Consider the following 23417-nt stretch of genomic DNA (forward strand, 5'->3'; position numbering starts at 1 on the left):
GAACGACTCGAAAAACCCGAAGACTCGAGAGATTAACTAATCAATTCTCTTTCCGGCTCAGACTGCATTGGTTAAGTTTATGGGGCTGTCACGTGATGAACGAACGACTCGACTTGTCAGATAAGAGGTGAGGTGAGCTAATCATAGACTGAAGACCCAGGTAAACAATTAATTAATCTTTTCTGTTTCTTATAGCATAGCAGTTTTGTATTGTTTGTAGTGTGATCAACGTTTGCGTTAGTAGATATATTAGGAAAGTAACACGTAACATTTTAATTGTATTTTGCTAAAATGAACGAAATGACTCGAAAAAAGATTCGTTCATTTTGCTGAACGAGACTCAAAGGTCCGAGTCGGTAAAATGATCCGAACTTCCCATCACTACTTTTAACTCACTTGAGTGAATATTGTGAAGGTATCTCTCTTTGGTTTATTGACTAACATTCAGCTGTTACAGAACAGGAAGAAAGTCCTATTACACAAATGCCACCATAATGTTTAAATATTGGAAAAAAGAGTTATTTTATTGCTCAGGCTTTTAGACATGAACACTTATCATATGATCCTCAACAGTGGTGACAATAATTATTCATGCTGCAGTGCATGATGGGAGTTTTTACTATGGTGTTACCCAGCATGCATTGCAGCATGAAGCATTTTGTTGATTGTCACCATTGTTGAGATTCATATGCTGGTTCTTGATGTCTGTGTGTGTCTAAATAACGCTATAGATCAAATGTTTATTTGCATTACGTAGCCTTAAAATTAATTCAATATAACTATTAGAGTAACGCTTACATTGTATGCGGTAGTTTAACAAGGTCGGTTAATCAAAACATATAAAAGGGAAAAAAAAAAAACTAGCTTGGATATGAACAGGTCGGCTCCTGATGATTATCTCATCATTTGAAAACAGTTAATAGCTGAGCACTGCATTACACTGATCTCACTGCTTTCCAACACCACATTCATTACTACAAAGAGAGATTTAAGACAAGAAGTCAAGGGTCAAGAGCCCAACTAAAGCAAACACTGATCTCCATGATGGTGACATCATTTTAACCAATAAAACATCAACATCTGATCCTCTGTAATTCTCAATAACAGCAGGTGTTCATCACTAATGCACAATCATCATTTAATTAGTCACTTAATTATCTCATTAACTTTAACTCTTTGAGGACTTGACTCCAGACTCGTTTGTGATTTGAAAGGAATGACGTGGTTCCTCCTCTGGTGAAATCAGCTGCTGAGTTCATGGGTGGAATAAACATATGGCAGGACTTTTACTTTCTGACCCCTGGATTTTACACCTCTGATTATTATAATTTCTTTTCAGAAATCAGTTTCTTGTCACATTCAAATTGGTTGTCATAGTAACGACACTAATTTGTGGAGATCCAGCGAATTGTGATTTACACAAATCTGAACGCATTATTTGCAAATTGACTGTTAGGATAAACACTTTGCACAATTTATTATCTGTAATATCATTGTGTAGCCACTAGATGCCTGTATAGCCCTATGTAACAATGCCTAGTTTCTAAGAAATTAATAAACGTAAATAAACAGGATAAACGCAGCTCCAGTGACTGTAGAAACATCCAATGGAACAAGAGCTGTGTGGGAAATTAGATTGGGCACGTTTTACAGCAAATGACACCGGACAAAGGACATAAGTATCGCTATTTATCTCTCCTCTTTCCACTTCTGTTTCAGTTTTTTATAATCTATTTCTTACTATGTGTCAGTAAGTTGTTGTTATTTGACCTTTGGCAATATCAAATATCAACAGAGAAGGGTTTAAGTAACATAGCTGTATCAACTGAGACGATTATGTGTGATAATGTTAACTGTAAGAATATCAATAAAGATATTATTGACCTATGTTTGATGTATGATGAAATAGTGTATTGTTTAAATAATGCCAGTAGACCTTTCTGTCAAAAAGTATAGTTAAAAGTGATATTTTTAGGGCTGGATGGAATGAATATGTATCTGAATTGCATTTGGAGGCTAGAGATGCTTTTAAAAATTGGGTTTTAACTGGGAAAGCAAGGTATGGCCCAGAATTTGAGAAAAAGAAATTGGCAAATGCCAAATGATATATGCTGTACGGTTTATTAAAAGAAATGAAGCAACCATGAGAGCAAACTCAATGGCTAAGAAATCGCAGAAAAGTGATGTTCATGACTTTTGGAAAGAAGTTGAGGTTATTAATAATAGTAAAGTACCGCTGCCAGCTAGTATTGAAGGGGTTGCTGGGGCTGAGAATATTGTCAGATTGTGGAGAGGATATTATAGGGATATTTTTAATTGTGTTGAGAGGCAGGAATTTGAAGTAGGTCATGTACCGAGTGATATTGGTGTGATATCTTCTGAGGTTAATTATGCTATTGAGAAATCGGCCGTAAATAAAGCATGTGGCCCTGATTTAATAGTCGCTGAACATCTGAAATATGCTAGCCAAACAATTGTAGTGTTACTTGCTTTGTTTCTTACAGGATTTTTGATACATGGTATTATCAACCAAATTGTCTTTGTCCCAAAACATGGAGGGCACTGTATTTACAAGTGCAGATTTCACTGATCTATCATGTAAGCATACGTTATTTACAGCATAAATTACACAACACAGTTTTACCCTTATAAACTAAAATATACTGTTAGAGTAAGAAATAGTTAAAATATAATGGCTAAACAAATCAGTACCTTTCCAGTTTCATTTATTGTTGAGCATCATTACACAAGTGCTCTTGTGGACAAAATAATGCTCTCATTTGTTTGACTTCAATCCCCATTTCTACAGAATGACTGAACGAAGCAGTGGACGAGTGCAACAAACTTCACCCAGCTGTGTTCTTGAATCAGAAAGATTTGAAAAACTGAAATCGCTGCATAATAATGTTCATTGCAAAGACACTGTGAGATTTACTGTTTGAGATTGTTACTGACAGCCTCTTATGAACATCATCTTATGTACAGCAGTGTTATATTTCACATTACCTCTCCGATTCTTATTGCTGATGGTTTTTGTTTGATCTCTGTGTTTATATTTCATTTTCAAAATCACCAGCCTTTAACAGACTAAAAAAATCATTATGTTGTCAACATAACCATAACAAAAACAAACAGAAAGACAGCAGACAGAAAATGAGGTTTCCATTAATAGCTAAGGCAGTAAAAGTTGTTCATTTCCAGTAAGAGCTAAAGCCCTCATCAGGACACTCACAGAAGAACACAATCAGGAGCACAACACGACCACGACTGCTGGTTTGATCTTTTGACATGCGCACATCTTCAACGACCCCATTCACGGTCACACTGAGCTGCAGCCGCTGCTGGTGAAGATCATCGACACTCCTCAGTTTCAGAGATTTAGACACATCAAACAGCTGGGAGGAACATATCTGACCATTTTATCATGTATATGATGGCCTGGTTATTCCTGAAGCCAAAAAAAACAAATCTAAAGCCAAAGTGCCGGTGTGAAATGAAATCAGACGGTCTGTGGACATGCTAGTTTCTTTCTCGTATCATTGTTATATTTGGACATGCAGAACTCACGCTGTTTGTTGGGACAGTGGAAATTAACTTGAAATAGTTTGCTAAGCATAAAATGTGACTTACAAATCACCTTTGACCTGGTTCTTTTTCTTAGGCTTGCCTGATGACTTCCCTGAAAAGTGGAAGGCGAGCAGTTTTACGAACTAATCGATAAATCAAAAGTACATACATAAATAAATACAATCGACACTGAATTTGACACTAGATTGCACACACATTGACTCGTCTGGTCGTATATGTATCGATGATCTTTCTGTTTTTACTGCAGCATGAGCAGATGTCCGTTCAGATGTTCGGTGACATTGTGAAGAGTCTGAAGGCTGAGAATGAAGACGTGTTGAAAGAACATGGACTGGATGATAAAGACGGTATAGTCGCTTGTTTTCCTTTACGTTCACTTTCGTTGTTAGCTCGGCTCATATGAAGGACACTCGCGCTCACTCTAGCGGCGCAGAGCAGCAGCACATTCTCATCTGAGACTCACAGCAGCTGTGCTGCTACAGTTTTTTTCAACTGCTTTACACACATTTTCAAAACTTTGCCTCTTTTTTTTTTCCAAAACTTTACCCACAAATCCAAGAATTGCACACGAACTCAACAGCAGCTGATAGCAGCTAGAACTGCATTTACAACATCATTTTCTGGAATATATGTCAGTTATTGTTTACGTTTAAACATAAACATTTCAAGCAGAATGTTCAGATATTTGTTCACCCTGTGACCTTTTGTGACCCTGGACCACAAAACCAGTCATAAGGGATATTTAATCTGAATAAATAAGCTTTCCATTGATGTATGGTTTGTTAGGATCGGACAATATTTAGCTGAGATACAACTATTTGAAAATCTGGAATCTGAGGATGCAAAAAAATCGTTGAAAAAAACAGTTGAAAAAAACAGTTTTTTTCAACTGCTTTACACACATTTTCAAAACTTTGCCTCTTTTTTTTTTCCAAAACTTTACACACAAATCCAAGAATTGCACACACAAAATGCAAAATGCCTCACATCTCTTGCAAAATGAAGCACTGCATTCAAAGTATTAGAAACATATCTCAAAAGCAAACATTTGCAAACACATTTGCCATAATATTATTATTATTATTTTTTTTTTCAACTGCTTACAAACTCTTTACTGGTCAAACAATTTCTGAAAGCTGACACTCAAACAGCAGAAGCACACACCAAATCTGCAAATCTATACGCTAATTCTCGGCCTTTGACTCAGTTTTCAATTTCATAAAACACTTTTCTTCAAAACATAACACACAGTTCTCTATGTAACACACACAAATCTACAAATTTGTAACAAATTAAAAAATAACAAATTAAATTAAATGTTAATAATTGAATTTACATTTCCTTCATTCAGCCTGAGGCTTATTCATTTTCACTTTCAGGGCTTTTACATATGCCAAAATATAACTTTTTTATATTAAAAACACAAGCGAGCCCAGCCCAGATGAGAAAAAGAAAGGCAAAAGTAACTAAGAAATGCAAATAGTTATTTTTTTTAAGGAGTAACTCATTATTGTAATGCACTACTTTTAAAAGTAACTTTTCCCAACACTGCTGAAAACACAGTAAGACCGATAATTACACTTAACATGGGAACTAGATATCAGAAGCGTTTTATGTGGTTTAAAAAGGATAAATAAAAACGTAATGCTGATATCCAGCGCTCTGTTTCATGACAAACACTAGTTACTCTTCAATAACAGCCAATCAGCATTCATTTACTCATCTAACTCTCAAAGAATCAACTAACAATGACTCTGCTTTGATGAACTCTCTGAACACATCCTTCCACAAACAGAGACGGTCCGTATTACTCAGTAAATATTAAATCATGTTTCACTGTGTTTTGAAAAGCTTTGCTGTAAAATGTAAATCAAATATGTTTCCCACCCATAAGAACAAACATCGCTTACATTAGTGGCTAGAAAACACATTGTGCTATAAGACTTATAAAAGAAAAGCAAATGCACATAAACCTGAAATGGCGTATGTAAGAGTTATAGAAGACAAAAAGAACAAAAGACAGCTGAGATAACATGCATATAATCATATACAAAGACATTATTGGACAAAACTATTTGCAAAAGGACATCAGTGCATATAACAACATAATAATTTGATCTTTGTATTGTATTTCATGTTTGAACCAAATAAAACTGCAGTGACTTCTGTTTTGTCTTTATTTAACTGAAGATAGAGAGAGAGAGAGAGAGAGAGAGAGAGATCAACTTTTACATCCAAATGCATCAGTTTAATATGAAAAATGTAAATAAAAAAAATAATGTGTATTATAATTACAGAGAGGATTATAGGTGTAAAACAAAGTGAAAGTTGACAATGGAAAGCAAACACAGATCAGCTGTTCATCTAGACAAGCAGCACTACCTGTTCTTCACACGTGTAACTGAACCTGTTTCACTATCAGCCTTTAATTCCTGCAAACCACTGAATGTTTTTGTTTATGTGAGCGTTAACACACCTTTCCACACCTTACAGTTAAACCTGCTAACATTGGTGTGTTTTATGCTTTTATATTATAGGAACCTGTTACTTTTACTAACAAGACATACCTGAAAAATCAGACAAAGGCATGACACGCACTGAAACACATGACAAAAGAAAATATTAAACATAAGAAAATACCACAGCTATTCACCCATCAAACCTGTTATATGCACAGCTTTATGAGAAGCATTTGGATCTAAAATACATTTTGAGGTTTTCTCAAAATTTAATTTCTCAAAATAACTTTTCCACAGAAGAAAGGAAGTCATACAGGCGTGGAATAACATTACAATACATTTTTAATTTTTGCATAAATTATTCCTAGCCTTTATTATCTAAAAGTTGCATATATTTGCTAAACAGAGAGAAGATGCCTCGATCTGAACAAAACAGAAAAACTCTCTCCGATTACAGGAAAAGTTAATATCTGTGAATGTTTGTTGTATTTACAATGAAATTAAAAATCTGACCTCAAATATTTTTCCCACCGATAAGAACAAACATTGCTTCATTAGTGAAAACACATTGTTCTATAAGACTTATAAAAGAAACGCAAACGCACATAAACCTGAATGGGCGTATGTAAGAGTTATAGAAGACAAAAAGAACAAAAGACAGCTGAGATAACATGCATATAATCATACACAAAGACATTATTAGACAAAACTATTTGCAAAATAACATCAGTGGATATAACAACATAATAATTTGATCTTTGTATTGTATTTCATGTTTGAACCAAATAAAACTGCAGTGACTTCTGTTTTGTCTTTATTTAACTGAAGATAGATAGATAGATCAACTTTTACATCCAAATGCATCAGTTTAATGTGAAGATGTAAAAGTTGTGCTCTCTAGCTCTCATCTGTGTTCTACTTATGTAAATCAAAAAATGTAAACCAGCAGAACTTCTTTGAATAATCAAATTTATTGTCATGTTTCTTTGCACTCCGCTCATCCTAATCTGCTCTCACCAAAATGATCATAACACCCGCTGTTTTTCAATCCAGAGAAAAGAAGCATGGCTTGCAGTGCTTGAGATAAAATAAAGAGTGTGAAATAATAAAATAATGTGTTAAAATAATGCATGTTCTCATTATTTTGTGGACGAAATCCCCCGATCAGGAGCTGTATGTGATGTTAACGCACATCTGTTTTCAGTGCAGCAAATCTCAGGCCACTTCATGTCATCTACACACTCTTCTGTGAATCTCACAGCCAGCTTTAGCACCAGCAGAAACACATGAGGACCAGGAGAAGACAAAACGACACACTTTTCTATTTAGTCTTCAGATGCTGTTTTTTTCACGACAGTCCTGGAGTGTCGATTATAGAGACGGTCTTTCCACCCACCACTCCTTCCTGTTTCTCATACAATTTATTGGTTGATTTAAAGAAATCGATAATTAGTAAAAAAGCCTTTTTGCCTGAGATGGTTTCTCCTCTCACACTTTTTCCTGATCCAGTTTTACCCAGAAGAACGCTACAGAGAAATGCAAAAATAAAAACGAGTCTTAACATGTAAACACAAACACTCATACAGTCATGTGAACCAAATGAAATTAAGAACATTTTAGTGATTAACTTTTGATTGACCATTTTAAAATTGAATGTCCATGTATGTAAATGATATATAATTTAACTCAACAAATACAGATTGAGCTGTAGATACTGTAAATGTTGTATGAAAGAGTGAATAAAATCTGTGATGTTTCCTGAAACAGAAAGTGACACAGCGGCCGCGTTCACACAAATTCACAACAACTGCATTTAGATCTGGAAGAAAACTGATTGTTCAGTGCAAAATGAGTCTCTCATGAAATGATGACTGATATAACGATTAATATCAGCAACATTCATAAAGCAGTTAACTATGAGAGACTATTGAAATCACAATCAGTTCAGCTGTATGAAGACGATCGTCTCTGCAGCACAAGATCAAGATGAAACCCTGCATCACTCAGCTTCTTCAAAGACTCTCAGTCATTACATCTGCCACATTACAAATCTACCTCAACAGAAAATAAAACAGCATATGAAATATTCACAAGTGCTCCTGTAAATCACAAGCACACACACTGAAGATTTGTTTGTGGAGTCTTTGGCTCCAGATTGCAGGAAATCCATATAAAATGTGCTTGTTTAAAGAAGAAAGTGCACAATCTAATAATAATTTCAAAAAAAAATACAATAATGTAAAACAACATTTAAGACAAGTTTCTAATTAAGGCCGTCACTGAATTCTTTCAGCCAGAGAAGAGACTGGAGCAGATGCGTGACATGAGGGAAATTATGGAGGTTAAATTTGTCCAGCAGCTCATGCTTTTATTTGCATGTACAATCATAAATTTCCATTAAGCAACACCAATGCAAACACCCGTCATTCATCCAACATTTGATAAATAAATTAAATATTTGCATTGCACGCTATCAGAGGTCAGACTGTCAAAACATTGCTCAGCAGGTCACTGTATGGAAATGTATGGCCGTGTGAGGAGACCACAGGCAAAACACTGAGCTTTAGGTTTAGATCAGGTACAAAGGTGAACCTGCGAGGAAACTGCCTCAGGACAAGATATATTTGAATTAATGCCCATCTGTCCTGATGTGTGGCACTTTATCTCTCCACTGTGTCTGTGTTCTCTCTCTTTCAGTTCTGAACACACAATTGTTTTGATAAGCAACCAGTACATTGAACCATTCTTACATTCTTACATTTGAAGCCCCCCCTCCCCCCCTCTCCAGTATCTTATATATTATAATGCACAGATATGTCCTATACTCAAACTACTCTGGCAATAACTCATCTAATGAATAAAATCCTCTAATAAATAACTCATCTAATAAAACACAAGAACAGTTTACAATAGCAGAAAACAAGAACAGAATAGTACACTGAAACATATACCTGTTAAAAAAAAGCTAAATAAATATAAACTTTAAAATATAAATTACTGTACTATATATTGCTTATTTAAAATTGCACAATGTTATTGGGATGCCATTCGATAGACTTTATAAGGTCTGGGGAACTTCATCTATTATCAGTTAGCACACATCCTGCATTTTCATGCAGAACATATCATAACTGACTCATCTAAACACATATCACATATTTATACTCAACACTCAAATATATCTTTCTCAACACAAATTATGAAGGTTAAACGAGGCAAACAGCATGTTCGTTTACATTTACATGTATATTTACATTCATCACTCAGCAGATTTTAGTCAAATTGACTTACAAATGAGGACGAAAGCAAACTGCAGCAATTCACAGTTACAGAAATCTGTAAGACTTTACAATAAGGTTTGATTAGTTAATATGAATGTATTTAATGTATATGCAGTTAATGTAGTTAATGTATTATTATTATTATTATTATAGTTTTTGATTAATAAACATAGAAACTACTGAATACAATTAAAGGATAGCTATTAATATGGGGAAAAAATAATGTGTATTATAATTACAGAGAGGATTATAGGTGTAAAACAAAGTGAAAGTTACAGTGGAAAGCAAACACAGATCAGCTGTTCATCTAGACAAGCAGCACTACCTGTTCTTCACACGTGTAACTGAACCTGTTTCACTATCAGCCTTTAATTCCTGCAAACCACTGAATGTTTTTGTTTATGTGCACATTTGCATCTAAAAGTGATTGTGAGGTGTAATTTCTCAAAATAACTTTTCCACAGAAGAAAGGAAGTCATACATGCGTGGAATAACATTACAGTACATTTTTAATTTTTGCATAAATTATTCCTAGCCTTTATTATCTAATATTTGCATTATATTGGCATACATTTGCTAAACAGGCTCACCAATCAAACCTATCAATGTAAGACAAATAAATATAAAATAACTATATAGAAAATATTGTTCAGCTGGCAGCTCATAATTGTATAGTATTTTCAGCAGCAGTCCATCTAATGAGTCTCATGACAGTGAAGAAACTAAACATTTTTCTGAGACACACCTTCATAACGACAATACTTCCCTGAACATGTATTCCATGTATTAGCACAAAACATTAGCTTGTGAGAAGTCCATTATTACACTGTTTGCATTTTTGGAGCCTTTGATGTGCCAAATTGCCAAATTGTTTTTTTTTTGATTATTTCAGACTTTTGACTGGCGCACCTGTTCTTCACACGTGTAACTGAACCTGTTTCACTATCAGCCTTTAATTCCTGCAAACCACTGAATGTTTTTGTTTATGTGCACATTTGCATCTAAAAGTGATTGTGAGGTGTAATTTCTCAAAATAACTTTTCCACAGAAGAAAGGAAGTCATACATGCGTGGAATAACATTACAGTACATTTTTAATTTTTGCATAAATTATTCCTAGCCTTTATTATCTAATATTTGCATTATATTGGCATACATTTGCTAAACAGGCTCACCAATCAAACCTATCAATGTAAGACAAATAAATATAAAATAACTATATAGAAAATATTGTTCAGCTGGCAGCTCATAATTGTATAGTATTTTCAGCAGCAGTCCATCTAATGAGTCTCATGACAGTGAAGAAACTAAACATTTTTCTGAGACACACCTTCATAACGACAATACTTCCCTGAACATGTATTCCATGTATTAGCACAAAACATTAGCTTGTGAGAAGTCCATTATTACACTGTTTGCATTTTTGGAGCCTTTGATGTGCCAAATTGCCAAATTGTTTTTTTTTTGATTATTTCAGACTTTTGACTGGCGCTTGGAAATCTGATCATATCACCCCTGTATTGTGCTCTTTGCACTGGCTGCTGGTCAGCTACAGAATTGATTTTAAAAATGCATTTCTTGTTTTTAAAGCTCTGAACAGATCAGCTCCTAAATATCTCTGTGAAACTTTAATTCCAAATACATTTGTTAGTACTCTGAGGTCTTCTGAACAACGATTGTCAATGGTCCCAAGATCTAGATTAAAGTTGAGAGGTGACTGTGCTTTTTCAGTTGTTGAGCCAGAAACTGTGGAATAGTCTCCTGGTTTCCCTCAGAGTAGTTTTCTCTGAATCCGAATTTAAATCTAAGTTAATAACCTATCTTTTTTTTCAGGTAACTGTGTTCCTAGAGTTTGAAGTTCAGTCACTTAGCTGTTTTGATGTACTCCTCGCTCTCAATGCATTATGGTTCTGTACAGCACACTGGTCAACTGCTGTTGTTTTTATTGTGCTTCATAAATTAATTTTGATTTGATTTAATACTGTATTTTTAAGAAATACTTATGGGTAGATTTAAAGGTGTGGGATTAGTGACTCATAATATCTTTTTAATGCTATGTAGTTATTAAAATGATAATTTTCCTGAACATCAGTCTATTACATTTTATACTCTTTTATATTTACTAGGTTATGTTTAGGTTAAGGGATCTAAAAATCGAAATTGTTTATCGATAAAATGATGAAAGTGCATAGACAGAAATATTTTATGATATAAAAGGTTTGAAATTATTTTACTTTAAAAAAAATTTTTTTTTTGTAAATACGTAATAATGTTTACGTTTGAAATGTTTCAATATGTCCAAATTGTACGTTTCAGTATCAATCAAAACGTGCACAAATGTATGTTTTGTGCCAAATGTTAAACACTAATACCTGCATATAAACAATGAAGCCAGGCTGTTCTGAGACACACCCTCATAATGACAAGACTTTCCTGAACATGTATTCCAGCGAGCTGAGCTGCTGGAGCTGTGAAATCTCTAAGCAGATAGACAGACCTTTATTGCTTCACCCGAGTTTTCTAACAACCCACACAAATAAAATAAAATAAAATAAAATAAAAGAGAAGATGCCTCGATCTGAACAAAACAGAAAAACTCTCTCCGATCACAGGAAAAGTCTCCAGGATCTAAAAAAATCCTATGAAGCAAGTGAAGGTAAGGGAAGACAGATGTGTTGTGTGTGGATGTAAACGTAATGTTCATTCGAATCACGTTTAGAGTAATTTTCTCTTTTCAAAATAGGCTACAAGGAATTAGATTACTTAAAAATGAAGCAACACATTATATCCAGTCTTTCAACTCCTGTCATCACATGTTACCTGTTATGTAAAGACAGTAACCTGATAGATTTATCAAGGATAGAAAGATAGCCTAATGTTTTCAAAGAGAAAAATCCACCCACAGGAACTACGTCAGAGGGACATAAACAAGTTCCTAAAACTAGTCCCACTGCTTGAATATCAATTCAGCCTAAATTTTGTATGGGACAATTTACACTGAACAAAATTATAAACGCAACACTTTTGTTTTTGCCCCCATTTTTCATGAGCTGAACTCAAAGCCACACCTGTGAGGTTGATGGATTATCTCGGCAAAGGAGAAGTGCTCACTAACACAGATTTAGACAGATTTGTGAACAATATATGAGAGAAATAGGGCTTTTGTGTACAGAAAAATTCTTAGATCTTTGAGTTCAGCTCATGAAAAATGGGGGCAAAAACAAAAGTGTTGCATTTATAATTTTGTTCAGTGTGTATTAGCAGTAAAATGAACAGAAATATAAGCTGCACTTTTCTGAAATGTCTTATCCTGTACATATTATATATAATGTATTATTTTATTATTATTATAAAAAAAAATAAAAAAAACTTTGCTACGTGTACTGCATTAGGCTAACCAAGACTTGTCATAGCACTTGCATACAGTCGTGGCCAGAAGTATTGGCAGTGACATAAATTTTGTGTTTTGCAAACTGTGCTACTTAAGCTGTTGTGGTGTTCATTCACATTGTTTCTAGATTATGTCACTGCCGATATTTGTAGATTTGTAAATATTTGTGTATTTATTTATTTATTTTACACTGAGGATTTAAAATGTCATGCTTTTCCAGAGCCTGAGAAACAACAGTTATGGGAGATTATCAAGGATGAATTGCAGGACATCCTGAAGAAATACTCATTAGACTTCTCAAAAGAACAAATGAAGGTAAAAAATATTCTGATGACGGTATCATGTTACTTCTCACTTCCATGAAGAAGCATACAAGTCTGTAGTTGTGCTGTCAACGGTATTAATTTTGTAGATCATAATTCTTTATCTTTAAACTGAAATGCCAAGTGTGAGGGGTGGATTTAGTAATTCTGGGGCCCCAAGCAAAATCTAGGAATGGGGCCCTATACATTTTCACACATTTATCTAGATCAACCTTGAGGTTTTTTTTTTGTGATGCTTGCTGCTGCACAGTGGTGCCCAATAGTTGTGTCCAATGTTTCTACATTTTTCATGTACATGTTATAATGGCGTTCTTTCATGTTGTAGACCAAGAAAAAGCAATTGATTTACAGTTGAGATATGGGTTTTCACAAAAACAAAATAAATTATTAAACGATAAACCTCACAATCGAGCCTTTAAACCATTTTTTAAGAATGAGTCAGAAGTATAAATTATCATATAAATTAAAAGTGGGTGTATTCTTGCATTGGTCTGAACAAAAACTGCAGATGGGATTATTGAAAATGCACATTCCTCTGCCAGCAGGAGGCACTTTTGGAACGTCAGAAATATAGTGGTTTCCCCGGTAATAGCTGTAAACAAAGTAGTGTTCATAAACTACATCATCAGATAAAATGATAAAAAAAACTAAAGTACTAAAATAAGTTATCTTTCACACTAGGGGTTGAACGACTTCTGATTTTTTAAAGTCGATTTTTATGTGATGAAAGTCGAGTCGGAGTCGACTAGTCGCTGATGACGTCATTAATGAACAAATAAGTCTGGAGCTTTGACAAACAGCTTGTGCACAGCTATGGCATATGACACAGCGCTGCCTACATGGCTGTTGCTCCTATAACAGCTTTTTGATCAGTTGTTTTGTGTCTTTGGGTCGTTATATTTCTCACAGATTTCTGCTCATTCTAAATCAGATACAGATAAAGCAGCACAGTAAAGATTACATTAATATGAATGCATTAGTGAGAGCGATTGCGTGTGTGAATTAATTCTACCTGGCAGCGTCTCTCTACTAGTAGTGAAGCTGGAGTACTAAACTAAGTTCTCATTCACACACAAGTTTACGTTAAAAACACACGAGTTACAAAAACAGTCGTTATTGTCTGTGAAGGTAAACAGCTGGGAAATAAATCACGTTTATTTTAGATCTGTGTGGCAGCAGCGATATACATTAAATAAATCAATAAATTCATTACTCTCTTGTCTCATCTGAGGCTGGGACTCTAAATAGTGTTCTGTGCTCGTCTGTGCAGCCAAACACAGAACAGTTAGCATGTTTTGTTCAAACTATCGCCAGGGCATTAGAACTGGTACACCGTTGTCGCTTGCAAAATCAAAATGACGGCACCGTGGGTGGAAACTTACAGATTAAGGGGCGGTAATATTATAATGAGACCAAGGGAGCTAAATCAGACGCGCTCATTTTCTCAGACGCTTGCAGAAAAAGGCTTACCAAAACAAAGTTACTGGTTTAATCTTTTTCACGTTTCCTTGGTTGGTAGATGCACCGGCGACCTGATTATAGCACTTAAAACCTGGAAAAGTCAGATTTTCATGATATGCCACCTTTAAAATATTAAGAAAAGAAAAATGTGAAAAATATAGCCTATATTGACAAAGAAAGTCCACTGATCAGTTACCTGTGTAAGCCAATGTGCCTGGGCTCAGCACAATTGCATACACTCTCCAAAGGCTGTCTATTTCAAAACTTTAAAATACATTTACTTTTAGCTATTTTAACTACATATAAATTAGTACTCATAAATACTTAATTTAGGAAAAGGAAATTATACATTGGGCCCTTAGCTTTTGGGGGCCCAAGGTGGTCGCCTATTTTTTCCTAATGGGTAAGTCCGCCTTTGGTCACTGTGTAAAATTTCCCTCCATTCGTATACATAAGGAGGAATAATTTCATGAGGAGGAAACCATTCATGAAATGTGTTGCTCAAACAACAAAACAAACACTTCCAAATAAACTCAGAGCAGAGTAGGGCGCTGCATTGGGATTGGGATCCCACAACGCAAATCTCGTGGGAATGGGAATACAGTTTTACTGTATATAGCGCGGGGTCCTGCCTTTCAGAGATTTGGCGTATTACAAGAATAATGGATTTACATAAGCACTGTAGGTTTTCTACAGTAGTGGGTGTACACCGGTGTTTGGTCATATGCTTTTTAAAGAAATAAAAATAATTTAGTTCAATTGGGAAACGTACACTACAATTATAAACTGAAAGCCTCCGCTCTGCTCCATACAGGAGCTGCAGGAATCAGATTTGACTGATCACAGGTCGAGAGTAAGGAGAGATGACTGACTGACACAGCAGGATTTGCTGCTCAACAGATCCTGAGCTCATTGACAAATATCTGATTTTGTAAAATATGCTCCCTTTACACAGAGTGCGCGTGATTGCAAAAAGTGCAAAAAGTGAAAATTGAACAGCAAACTCTCTCTAAGCCTCCGCTCTGCTCCATACAGGAGCTGCAGGAATCAGATTTGACTGATCACAGGTCGAGAGTAAGGAGAGATGACTGACTGACACAGCAGGATTTGCTGCTCAACAGATCCTGAGCTCATTGACAAATATCTGATTTTGTAAAATATGCTCCCTTTACACAGAGTGCGCGTGATTGCAAAATTAAAAGTGAAAATTGAACAGCAAACTCTCATTCAAAAGCGATTTCTAAAGCAGAATACACATGTTGTAGAAGCGGGATTAAGAAAACTGTCCCACGCAGGACTCTAGAGCAGAGTTCTGTTCCTGAATGAACCAGATCAGCCAATGAATCATTGGGAATCAGTTGAGAGAATGATTCAATGACTCACTCATAAGCCCAGCTAACAGGGAATGTTCTCAGAACTATGTGCATTGAGTCACAAATTCATGTTAGTGTGATAAACCAGTGATTTTGTTTTTTTTGTTTTTATCCTGTAGATTTTCAATGACCCCATTCACGGACACATGGAGCTGCACCCCCTGCTGGTGAAGATCATCGACACTCCTCAGTTTCAGAGACTCAGACACATCAAACAGCTGGGAGGAACATATCTGGTGTATCCCGGTGCTTCTCACAATCGCTTTGAACACTCTCTTGGGTGAGACTGAATTATTTACAGAGCTGAAATTAAGTTAATAATTTAAGATGTTAATATTCAAAATAAAATAAAATAATAATAATTAATAATAAATAATAAATAAAAAAAACATAATGCGTGCTCATCCATGTGATGAATAACAGTCACATGACATACAAGTAAAAAAAAAGAACAATAATAATCTTTTTGCTAGATTCAGTGTTTTGGATTTTGATAAGCTAAAGTCTTGTGTGTGTGTGTGTGTGTGTGTGTGTGTGTGTGTGTGTCAGCGTGGCGTATTTAGCAGGACGTCTGGTGAAAGTTCTTCACAACAATCAGCCAGAGCTCAAAATGACCAAACAGGATTTCCTGTGTGTTCAGATCGCTGGTCTGTGTCACGACTTGGGTGAGTAGTGCTAATACTTATTTATAAAGTATTTATACTGGAATCTTCATCTCTTGTTATTTTTTATCATTTTATTATTTTCTCCAAAAGTGCTGTTCAAAAGTTACATTTAATTTAATTTAATTTAATTAAAATAGATTTAAAAGAGTCATATAGCTTAAAATTATAAGTAGGACTACTAACAAATACTAAGAATATATTTAATTTAATACTGTTTTTGTATTTGTAATGGTGTCCATTTCACCCAAACCTTCGTACAATTCAGCACAGATTTATGTTGACCTTACCTACACAGTACATTAACATTTACAGTAACAGTTATTACTAATAAAATAATAGTTTTGTGTGCTTAAAAAAACATTTATCTTAACACCTATTTGAAATTTAAAACAGCTTAACTTGAAAAGGTCACTGTCTACCAATTATTTTTCAGTTATTGCTTTAATTATTGGCTGCTTGATATATTTGTTTAATGTAGATCCACAAAAGGGACACAGAGTTTAGTGGCCCAAAACCAGAATCCTGTTTTACTTATAAATTTGAAAAAACAAGAAGATACTGTTGGTTTCAAACTGTAGTTATCACTTTCAGAGATCATGTGCTTGTGCAAAATAGACAGACATTTTCTATTCAGGTTTAAAGAGACATAAGACAGATCAAACTGCTGTAAAACATTTTCTATTTATTTTTAGGTCATGGTCCGTTTTCTCATGTATTTGATGGTCTGGTTATTCCTGAAGCCAAAAGAATAAAAAAATTAAGAGGTAAGTGCCAGTATGAGATGAAATCTAATAAGAAGGATCTGCGGACATGCAAGTTTCCTCTCATATTGTTACATTTTGACACACAGAACTCAAGCTATTTTATATGTATGTCTTGTAAATGTGCCTGAAAAAGTTTGGTAATGTATAAAATATAACTTTCAACCTGAGAGCTGCTTCTTTTTCTTAGGCCTGCATGATGACATCCCTGAAAAGTGGAAGGTGAGCGCAAACACATTGCTCATGCAGCCCGTGCAACTGACTCTGTACTACATGCATTTATGATGTCACCTGTGTTTCTGTTTTTACTGCAGCATGAGCAGATGTCAGTTCTGATGTTCGATGACATTGTGAAGAGTCTGAAGGATGAGAATGAAGATGTGTTGAAAGAACATGGACTGGATGATAAAGATGCCACCTTCATTAAAGAGTTAATCGAAGGAGCAAAAACCTCAGAGGTACAAACTAATACTCCAGCTGTGCTTAATTAAACTGAATTATCTTTAGTAAAAAAGTTGAACTAAAACAGACTTTTCTGTTCAGTGGACATACAAGGGCAGAGATGAAGACAAATCCTTCCTGTATGAGATTGTGGCAAATAAACAGAACGGCATCGATGTGGACAAATGGGACTATTTCGCACGGTAAATATTAGACATTTTGCACAGATGCAAGAGCTGTTGATGTCATGTGACTAATGTCTCTAGAGCTGCAGGTAAATGGCAATACTGATTGGCTGAATCACTAGTGATTATTCTGAGATGTGACGTCACAGATGGCAGACAAATATAAGACCATTACACACTTTAAAGGGTTAGTTCACCCCAAAATGAAAATGAGGCTGTGTTTTACTCACCCCTGATGCATCCTAGGTGTATATGACTTTCTTCTTTCAGATGAATCCAGTTGGAGTTATATTAAAAATTGTCTTTGATCTTTCAAGCTCTATCGTTGTACTCAGCGGGTGTTGCATTGCTTCTGTCCAAAAGACCTGAAATAAAAAGCACCTTTCCATAAAAAAAGTGTCTCACACGGCTCCGGATGTTTCTATTGTTTCTTTCCATGCAATGAGTCAGTGGACTCCAGAATAACCCTTGACCCCACTGACTTTCATTGTATAGACAAAAACACTGAGACATTTTTCAAAATACATTCTTTTGTGTTCAACTTTAGTGTTTTGTTTCTTGGGAAATATCTAAAAGTGGCATTGCTTTACATGATCTGGATCTCTGACACACTGATGTTTGTGTAACAGGAGGCTGATAATGTTTATGACATGTTTCGCACCCGATACACTCTCCATCGCCAGGCCTATCAGCACAAGATCTGCAACATCATCGAAGACATGTGAGTTTCTCTGTTTAGATTAGTGTTGATACCCGTGCTGCTGATCGTACAGTATATAAAATCTTGCATCACTAATTCTTCCTTTCCAGGATATTACAAAAATTAGGTCACTGACTGCACTCCTTATACATGTTTGAAACACTAACTCCCATGTTTTTCTCTGTGTTAGGTTTGCAGAAGCGCTCGTACGAGCTGATCGTGATCTTCATGAAGGAAAACCTGAAGATATGCTGAAGATTTCTGAAGCCATAAAAACAGCAGAGGACTACAGCGAACTCACAGGTCAGCAAAAACACAAAACACAAAACACAAAACACACACACACACACACAAATATATAAATAAAAGAAGTAAATATGTGCCATATTATACCAAGATAAACATATTGCCTCTATTAAGACTTGTGGTAATGTGTCTCAGGACATACCATATATGAAATAACATATTTTTTATTGATGATAATAATGACTCTTCTGTCAGATGAGATCTTTGAGCAGATCTTGTCCTCCACTGCTGATAATCTGAAGAAATCCAGAGACATCTTGAACAAGATCGTCAGAAGAAAACTGCCAAAGTTTGTTGCAGAAGCTCGACTGACTGAGAACAGCATGTCAAAGGTTGGATAGAAGTGAAAAACACACTGGTTTACAGTTTGATTAACCCTCTAAAACTGACAAGCCCTCTCAAATCTGAAATTTCAGGAAGAGCTGACAGAAACATGGAAGGCAGCATTAGAGAAGTACAAACCTACAGACCCGACTGTTTCTCTGAACACTGAAGATTTACCAGTTTATGTAAGTTATATTCCAAACACTTCACATCTGCTTTCATATCTTCACAAACTAGCTATTTCATCTCTTCTTATTCAGGTGGTTGATCTGGATCACGGCATGAAGGACAAAAACCCCATTAAAAAGGTCTTTTTCTACAGCAAGAGAAAACCCAACAAAGCTTTTCCCATTAAAGATTATCAGGTACTCGTGACACTTTAACTGTTTTATTTCAGATTGTTTAAGGGTGCAGTAGGAGATCTTGGAAAATGCTAAATTTAGCCTGATAGCACAAAAAGCGAACGTCGCACCCTCCATGCAATCGCCGTCCAAAGCCACGCCCCCTGAACGCATGAACGCACACACAGATCAGACGACCAGAAACAACATTACTACAATACATCACAGTGTTTCCCACAGACTTACACTCTATGTGTGGCGGCACTTCCCCTGGGGGAAATATATATGTATATAATGTAAATATAAAACAGCATGCTTATTGAAAATGCAAATTCATTCTCTGCCAACAGGGGGCGCTTTAGGAGCGGCAGAAATAGCGGTTTCCCCGGTAACGGCTGTAAACAAAGCAGCGCTGCGCTCATTAATGCTACAGGCATTTTAGGAAAGATGAAATGAAAATGACATCGAAACTTTTCTGAAGATAACCAGTTCCTTTAAAAAATGATACATTCATATAAAAACACCCATGCCGTGTTTTGATTTTGAAACATGCAGAGCTCATGTTTATTCAACGAAGTCAAAGCATGAAAATCTATTTGTGGCGGTTAGTGTTGATATTGTGGCGGGCCGCCACAAATAAATCAATGTATGGGAAGCCCTGCATCATGTGTTATTCACCGGTGAGAAAACTTTATATTATAGTTAGTAAAAGTAGATCAGGTTGTTGATGTTTGTCTGCTATTCTCGCTCTCTCTGCACAGCGTGCGTGAACGCGCTGATGACGAATACTGTCTGCACGAACCGGGTGCACACAGGTATGCAAATACATATGTTGACAGGCAGGTAGGAAAGCATATTAAAACTCTTGGACTGAGTGTTTTGATTGGACGAACATTTCTTGATCCTACACCTTCCACAGAATATATAAATACAGACAAATACATTTAGACCACTTAACTTAATAATTGCTATCGGGATGTGAAGAGACTTTCAACCAGCAGAACAAAAAATGTTTCTGAAGGCAATCACCTATTGCACCTTTATGTATTTTTCTAAATGAGTGTGATCAGCTATGTTTCCATCCTTGTTTTTATCTGCATTTTGGAATATCACATAAAAACACTGGATGGAAACAGCAAGATAAATTCTAAATATATGCATACAAAACACACATAAAAAAAACAAAACATAAAAATAAGAACACATACATAAACTATACTGGAAACACATTTACAGAATAAATTCCCTGATTCCCCGTCTGAAATGTTGTTTTGGTTATTCTGAAATGCCTGAGCCAAAGTCTTCATCAAAGTGATTCAGTATAATGACCTCCTAGAACTGTTTTAATGACCAGCATTCCTAAACAGCAGGCGTCCGCCTCCAAAAGCAAGATAACATGACCGCATTTATTGCATTTTGACTTTGTGCTCTGGGGAGCAAGTAATTTATTAAATACAAAAAAAAAAAAACAGTGGCTTCTACTACTGCAGTGAATTAGCCTTTTCTTTGTGATGTTAGGCACCAGTCTATAAGGAAGTGACGATGTTGTTCTTTAGGCTACATCTCGCTGGACACAGTGCTTTATTTGCTAATTTTTTATGCAATATTACAATTTTGCGATATTCACAACTTTGGATGGAAACATCAGTCCTTACAAACAAACAAACAAACAAATAAATAAATAATTGGACAGAGGCTTGAACTTTGTCTTCTCAGTGTTGGCTCAGTGAAACTTATTTTGTTGAAGTCTTGTTAGAAAACTGATTTTGTGTCACTTGTCTTATTGTCAGCTGTCCAGTTTCCTGCCAAACAGGTTTAATGAAGAGCTGGTCAGAGTTTACTACAAACGATCTGATGATCAGGCTGCTGAAGATAAGGAGGAGGAGAAGAAGAAGGTGGAGGAGGCTGAGAAGTGCTTTCAGATCTGGTGTGCAGACAATTTTGGACTCAAATAGACAGCTGAATAATTGACATAATTATTCTCTGTGACTGTAACACAAAATCTATTTACTCAAAGAAAACATCTGTATGTTCATTAAAATCAGTTTTCAGGTAATGGTATATAGTTATGGAATAATGGAATAATTTAATCTGAATTAAAAACAAGTTTTGCAAACTCTGGTTGCCAGACACGTTCATGTTTTCTTGTGTTGAGTTATGGGTTTTAAGAATGTGTAGAACTGATAAATGTGGAAGTAATAAAAAGGTTTAATTCCTTTGTGTTGCATATTTATTTGCAAAAGGGAGCAGCAAGAAGTTTAGTTACAGAGAGTAAAGCTTGGGTTTACATATTTTAGGAATGTAAATTTATATGGAATATATATATATATATAATTTATTTTATTATTATTTTTTTTTTTTCTTAAGTAGGCTGCCATGCCGATTCAATCATTCATTTGCATCTGTAATGGAAATGAATGAGTGTGAATTATGACACGAATGTGATTTTCGGTTTGCTATTGACATTGACATGTTTGTATCAGCATGTCTCTCACTTCAACAATAAAGTCTATCCCTTTTATAGGAAGCATACGCTGAAAAAAAGAGCTTGTCGATACTCTAGAGAACATTTTATACTTGATCCAACTTAATAAATGTACTTTTCTGTCTTGTCATTGAGCTAAAGTATTTAGTTAATTGAAGTAAAACTAAGTTTTGTTGGTGTAATTTAAACTATTCACTTCAAATCTAATGACAATTTTGCGTTCTGTGAAAACCACGTGACCACTGACGTCATCAAAGTTTGGTTTGAGAATTGTTCCCAGCATGCTTTGCTTCACTGACAAAAAAGTGATGATGTCATTGTATAGCTTGGAGAAGATGTGGACAAACTTATCAAGGAGTATGTGGTAAGTTTTTGTATTAATCATTTAACTTTAGACAAGATTAAATGTATAATTTTTTGCACATGTCTATGGTCTGACAAAAATACTCTGGCTTTTGTTTATATGCTTAGGTCTATAATAATTGTGAAGTGTCCCCACAGTGTTTTAATAATTTAATTAGTCTCATACACTCACTATAAAAAATAAATAAATAAATAACTAAATTAAAAAAAAGGGGGAAGTCGTGGCCTAATGGTTAGAGAGTCGGACTCGTAACCCAAAGGTTGTGGGTTCGAGTCTCGTACCGGCAGGGATTGTAGGTGGGGGGAGTGAATGTAAAGCGCTCTCTTCCACCTTCAATACCACGACTGAGGTGCCCTTGAGCAAGGCACCGAACCCCCAACTGCTCCCTGGGCACCGCAGCAAAAAATGGCTGCCCACTGCTCCGGGTGTGTGTTCACTGCTGTGTGTGTGCGCAGTTAGGATGGGATAAATGCTAGTATGGGTAACCATACTTGGCCACATGTCATGTCATGTCACTTCACTTCTTCACTTCACTACACAGACTAAAGATTTTGTGCTGGTTTGTACTTTATATTTGGTAAAATACTGTATACTGTGGCCAGTGCTTGAAGTGGAAAAAAAGAAGTGCCGGTACTCACCCCCCACATTTATTTATTTATATTAAATAAATACATACTTTTTAATAATGCACAATGTATGTATAGTGCCACAGTCAATCAATCAATAATTAAATAAAAGTTTTCAATACAATTTAGCACAAGTCAATCTGCAATACCAAACAGGACAACAGGGAGCCAAAGACCACTAAACCTACTATATGGATCCATTCAGAATCGCTAAACCTCTGACCACCTTCAGCCAGCATCTATTATAAAACACTCTTGCTTTTAAGCCAAATACACGCTGAACAGAATAATTTAATGACATCTGGACATGTCACTATTCTCTCCACAATCTCTGATGAAATCAG

The 23417-nt window shown here is 35.5% G+C and overlaps 1 pseudogene; it reads left to right on the forward strand.

The window, feature by feature from the left end:
- Positions 1-11787: 11787 nt before the first annotated feature.
- On the forward strand, positions 11788-21553 carry LOC107707616 (deoxynucleoside triphosphate triphosphohydrolase SAMHD1-like; annotated as a pseudogene).
- Positions 21554-23417: the final 1864 nt, after the last annotated feature.

This window comes from Sinocyclocheilus rhinocerous, unplaced genomic scaffold (genome assembly GCF_001515625.1).
Source record: "Sinocyclocheilus rhinocerous isolate Xijiao unplaced genomic scaffold, SAMN03320098_v1.1 scaffold1857, whole genome shotgun sequence".
Taxonomy (NCBI): domain Eukaryota; kingdom Metazoa; phylum Chordata; class Actinopteri; order Cypriniformes; family Cyprinidae; genus Sinocyclocheilus; species Sinocyclocheilus rhinocerous.